The sequence below is a fragment of the Cornus florida genome, unplaced genomic scaffold (genome assembly GCF_030987335.1).
Source record: "Cornus florida cultivar Cherokee Brave unplaced genomic scaffold, ASM3098733v1 CherokeeBrave_3.0.0_Hap2_Chr11, whole genome shotgun sequence".
NCBI classification, from domain to species: Eukaryota; Viridiplantae; Streptophyta; class Magnoliopsida; order Cornales; family Cornaceae; genus Cornus; species Cornus florida.
Window position 1 is genome coordinate 60,827,760 of NW_026775581.1, and position 6,000 is coordinate 60,833,759.

Genomic DNA, 6,000 nt, shown 5'->3' on the forward strand with positions numbered 1-6,000 from the left:
ATAAAATGCCCAAAATGCCCCTAAGAAAATCAGGTAAAGAGGAAAAAAACTAATCCGAGCTACTGCCCCAAGTTTTGGAAATAGGGCTTCGAGAGGTTTTTAAATTGCCTAAATTGAAAATGCAATCTTAAAATACACCCACAAGACCTCTGAAAGTTTCGGATCGGTCGTGACGATTTTAAAAAAAAAGTCGATGAATAGTACCAACTACATTTGTACTAAAAATTTGCAAAACCTGGCAACAAAGATTTTCTGGAAAAATATGAATTTTTGAGGGCTAGGATGATGTTTTCTGGAAAAATACAAAAAAGAAACCCTCCTCAAAATCAAGTTTTATACGTGACTTGCGAGGAAAAATGAAAAAAAACTCATTTTAAAATACCCGAAATGCCCCTGTAACATAATAGGGTCAAACAAAAAAATATGCAACTTTAGGTTTTTGTTTCATCAAGGAAGGTATTGTTTGCCAAAGTGAGCATGCAAGTGTATGTAATATGATAAAATAGATGTGCTACAATAGCCTATAGTCTCATTACAATACATTTACAGCATTTGACAGGTCAAACCTCCAAGTTAGAAAAATTATATTTCATAGACAAATCATAAACATGCTAACACTTGCATGTGAACAAGAATGCTTCTAAAGAAGCTCAACGCAGCAAATCACCCAAGCAATTGCAATCTGCAATCTTGTATCCTGTACCTGAAATATGCCCCAGTATCGTAGGAGTGAGTAACATAAAGCTACTCGCAGGAAATGAGCATGCATCGACCTACGTTTTACAAGTTGCATGATTTAATTATTGTGGTTCATTCCACCTAACGCCTATGTCAAGGTGAGACTCAGGGAGCATCCTAACTACCTAAGATCATTTTTAGCATCAATCACCTCATTCATGTAATTTTAACAACATAGGGTCATGCTTACACAAAGCAACAACATAGGAGCATACTTACACAAAGCAACAACATAGGAGCATACTTACACAAAGCAACAACATAGTGGTTCTCAAGGTTATCAACTTGAAGTTTAAAATGCAACATCAACTAAATATAACAATTTAGCATAATTAGAAAATCTAACACCACACATCAAAACATAGATTCTCTAGGTTATCAACTAGTAATCTAAAAGTGTGGAATCAACTAAATATATCAATTTAGTATGGATGTACTTAACAACATCAAATCGCCAATAGTCAAAACCACAGTCACAATATAAACATAATTGATAACTTGGAATTAAATGCGAAAACAAATAGTGGAAGACTTGGACATCACATCTCAGACTAAACTAAGAACAAATTGGTTATTCCGGGCATTAACCCGCTGGGAAGACCACCCTAGTGTGCACTATCTCAATTGGGGAGAACTCATACCTCCTGCACTAAAGCCGAACTTTAGCCATATCACAGTAACAATGTCCCAAGACTCCAAAATAAATAAGTTAACAACTTATATACGTATTAAACAGTACACGAAACTACCTTCATGCACAAGTAGGTTGTAACCACACAACACATGCTCTAAATCCACAATAACTATAGGATGACAATATTGAATCTTCAGAGCGTGATTCGTTATGCGCTATAATAACATCACATGTCGAATCTTCAGAACGCGATTCGTTATGCGCTATAACAATATAATCCAATATTGAAACATAACTCATAAATCCATTATAAGTCAAAAGTCATACTTTAAACATACTATCAATGTCAAATACATGAGTTAATCAATAATACAATAGAAATGGAATTTAATCAATAAACTAATTAAATTCCCTAGGTTTCAAATCTCAATCAAATGGCCTCCAATTAATACATAATAAACAATATAGCATGGTCATTACATACACCACATCAAAACTCGATTAGGCCATAAGAACAATAAAGTGGAATTTAATTAAATCATGATAATCAAATCCCTAACTTCTAAAACAACTTCAAATGGTTCCAAATTAACATATGCTATAACATAAGTCATAGTTATCACAAATATCAAGTTAAACACTTAATTAGGCCAATGGAACCCTTAATTAGATTTTAATTAATCATTTTAATTAAAGTCTCTAGATTTCCATACTCGTCCAAATGCTCTTAAATTAAAGTATGTTAAACAACATACCAAGACATAATTTAAAAGCATATCACAAGTCAATTTCATGCAAGGTACGGCCATGTGATTTAATCTCTCACAAAAGATAAATATTAAATAAAATATGTAATTTTTATTCAATTCATACCAATTTAATATATGTTAACAAATATATTAAAACATGATTTTCTAGCATGCCACAATTCAAATCAAAGTTATATATCATCATGAATTTTAAATCCTATACAAAGAAATAAAAATTACTAACTTTTTAAATTTGATACAAGGCATACATATAAGTTGTATAATCATACTAAACACTCAATACAACACACACAAAAGCCTAAAACATTCCCTACCCAATTTGAGATGAAAATCTCAAAAGCCACCAAATGGAAACCGCTCCGAATCTAACGAAACTTCTAGGTTTTGTCGGCGACTACACCGTGCACATAACCCCCAAGGAAGCTCCATCAAAATCACAACTTGACTTAAAACCCAAACTCAAAGAATGGTCAAAAATGGGTTCTAATAAGGGTGAAAGAAGCGCGTAGTCAACACGAACACTAAACGCAAAGGCCCTTCTATGTTCTGACGAAGGAATGAAGCTCAAAAGAGGAGAGAGAAGGTGGCAGCACCCCTTGGGCTGCCATGGGAGCTCTAGGTCGTGCATGAAGAGGGGAGAAGATGAAAAATGAAATATCTCACCCCCCTTTTATAGAAATCTCAAAAAGTGCCCCGAACGGGTCCCGCCGGGTCCGAAAAAGTAAAATTTGAGCAGACGCACTCAAATGGCAAAACTTTATGAACAAAAAAGATTCAAAATGATAAAATATGAACAACAGAAGAAACGGCGTCGAAAAGTGAGTCCCGAGCAGAAAGTTATGCCCAAAGCAAGTTTGGTACAAATTGGGGCCAGAAACCCTGATCTTGGAAAATATCGATCAGGAGGAAATTTCAAGAGTACACAACTTGACGAAATGTGAAAATGAATCCCATACGAGGATTCAGGCTCAAAACAAGACATTTTGCAATAACTTTCATTAATTGCACAATGGCCCCTCCAAAAAGTGAAAACTGCACTTATGGCCCAGAATGAAAATATCTTCCAAAAATATTTTCTTATAAACCCCTGAAATAAAATATCTTCAAAAGATATTTACAAAAAACACCCTAAGAAAAGAAAATAATTTCAAAGAACTTTGCATCCATGCCCCTATGGACACTGGGAGCAACCAGAGTACTTTCTTGCGAAAGTAAAGATACGTATTTCGTGGAAACCACTCAAGATGGAGATACATGAAGTCAAAAACCAACTCCGAACATAAAAAGTGTGGTTACGCCAACAAAGTGTCAAACAGGGAAAAGACAAAATAGGGAAAAAGTCGAAGTAGGAAAAATGACGAAAAGTGAATAGTGTCGAAAACGAAAAATATGGAAACGACTCGGTCCTCAAAGGAAGTTGTCAATCCATAGAAAAGAGTCTCGGAAATCACTTCAGAGTACTCGAGACGACACTAAGCGAAGAGGAACTGAACTCAGAAAGGAAAGACAACGGAAAAAAATATCCGTGAAAATTCGGGTCATTACAACCTTCCCACTTTAAAGGGATTTCGTCCCCGAAATCTAGCCTAACCAAAACAAAAAGGTGAAACCAGGATAACTATGGAGTACATCTCCGAGTATCCCACACAACGCCATACAAAAGCAATCCCAAAGCTGAAAGACAACGTACAGACAATTGTTATTTGCACCCACGTGCTAATGACAGGACAACCTCTCAAAAGGAAAGTGACTAAATGGCCACCCAACAAGTCGGAACTCACACATAGAACCCAAGGTGAGACAAAGGAACGGAAGATAACAACCGTAAACATCCCTCTAGATGAACCATCATACCGATCCAATAACGACTACCAAAAGATCTCCAAGATAACCACGTATCATATCAGGGTACCGAACAAGACGATGCGGCAGTACGAATAGTGACCAGAACCCGCCCACGACGTATTCAAATGTGAGGTAGCAATGACAGTGCCTAGTGCCCTCCCACACTACTCGTCAGTAAGGTAGTATCAACGGCAACTAGTACTCGCCCACAACACACAACTTTGTACGGTAGCATGGCAGTATAAGGCACTAATTCATAATCTGCCCCCCACTAGGTCTACCCAAGAAACCTCTCGATACAAATGACATCAATGTCAAAAATGATCATTGCCAAAAGCACTACGGAGACCAACATTTTGTGAGAGTTGAGATATGGTCCAAAGATGTCTGGCCAGACCATCCTAGCCAATCCCAAAACTCTGACAACAATGCCATAGGTACCGCTATGCTTAAGGCCTTAAATCCTCAATACAACAAAGCCAACATCTCCAATGTCTCAAAATACCCCTATTAACAACATTAATCAGGAATCTAAAACCTGACAAGCAAATCAATGCCTACAGAAATCAAAACGAACCTCACAATAAGACATTTCATCGAAAGTCCTTCACATCTCCCTAAGATAGATCAACTACAAGACCAATCACCATGATCAAACATCAGATCCACATCCCTATCACGGATAATTAAATCCTCAAAATGCAAATCCACCAAGTGGCACACACATCAAAATGCCAACATCTAAGGTCACAAGATGAATCTCTCAAAACCATGCTTGGCAACACCAAGCTAAATCAAAATTCCTCAATTTCTATCGATCCATAAACAACCACTGGAACTACGATTCCTCAAAACCATGCCTAGTTATAACTAAGACGAGAAACTCCACAACAAGCCATATCTAACAGCGATCCTCCAAAATTCTTCCTAAGAGTCAACCACATCAAGGCCTCCAAAATGAAAACAAGTCTCCGGAAGACATTCTCAAAAGTGCATCGAGCTCACCTCACGAATCAAATAAATCCTCAATGATATGGACATAAGTCCCCATAAAATGATCTCACGTCAATCAACTCACTCCGAGCACCATAATTCCGTCAATAACCACAGCAAAACTCCCCAAGGAAGATATGAAAGAAAGGGAACCACCAGTCCTAAAAAGGACAACACCACAACCCCATCTCTGAAATGAAAGACAACAAGGTCAAAGACTTCACCCCCTACATGGAAGTAAGTCGACCAAAATCCATCAAATCCTTACCAAGGACTCAAAACAATAATGGTGGTCCTCACGGACCAACCAACCAAGAACTGTGTACAATGCAACGAAAAGAAGAGACTCACTCCTTGTAAAGTCCTTAACACGAACCAAGAAAAAAGAAGAAACCCTATCCTCCTACAAGTGTTGATATGACAACAAAAAAATGGAGCATCCTTCCCACCTTAGGGAAGTGGATAGCTCAAGATGGAACAAATGTGACAACTCCTCTACAAGGAATCTCACAACGAAACTCTTACGGAAACCCACATACACACTACGTGTGACTGAGGAGAAACAAAAGGGAACCCAAACCTGGAAATCATGCATGTGACAAGGATTGCAACTACCAGAAAGAAATCTACTCACATAGATAAAAATCAAAGGTACATGCAACACGTCTCCACGTAAGCACAAAAGGATGTCATTAAAGCGTAATAACAGTATAGCATCTCTAGGCATATAAGGAAGGCATACTAATGCCACACAATAAGAAGGCAAATATATCACAACATCATAAATCATACTACTAACATGGTAGTAAACGAAACTGCAAAAGACAAAATGATGTAACAATGAACCCTATGGACATCATGTCCTAGAGTGTCTAAGCAAAAGGAAGGACCAGTCCTAGCCATACACTGACTCCAAAAACTAATACAACAACAACCTGTCTCAAAATAAATGTGAGCCCTTACCACAATGGTAAGACTCTAACAATCTAACTCCAAATCTAGATGTGACATTACAAGTGA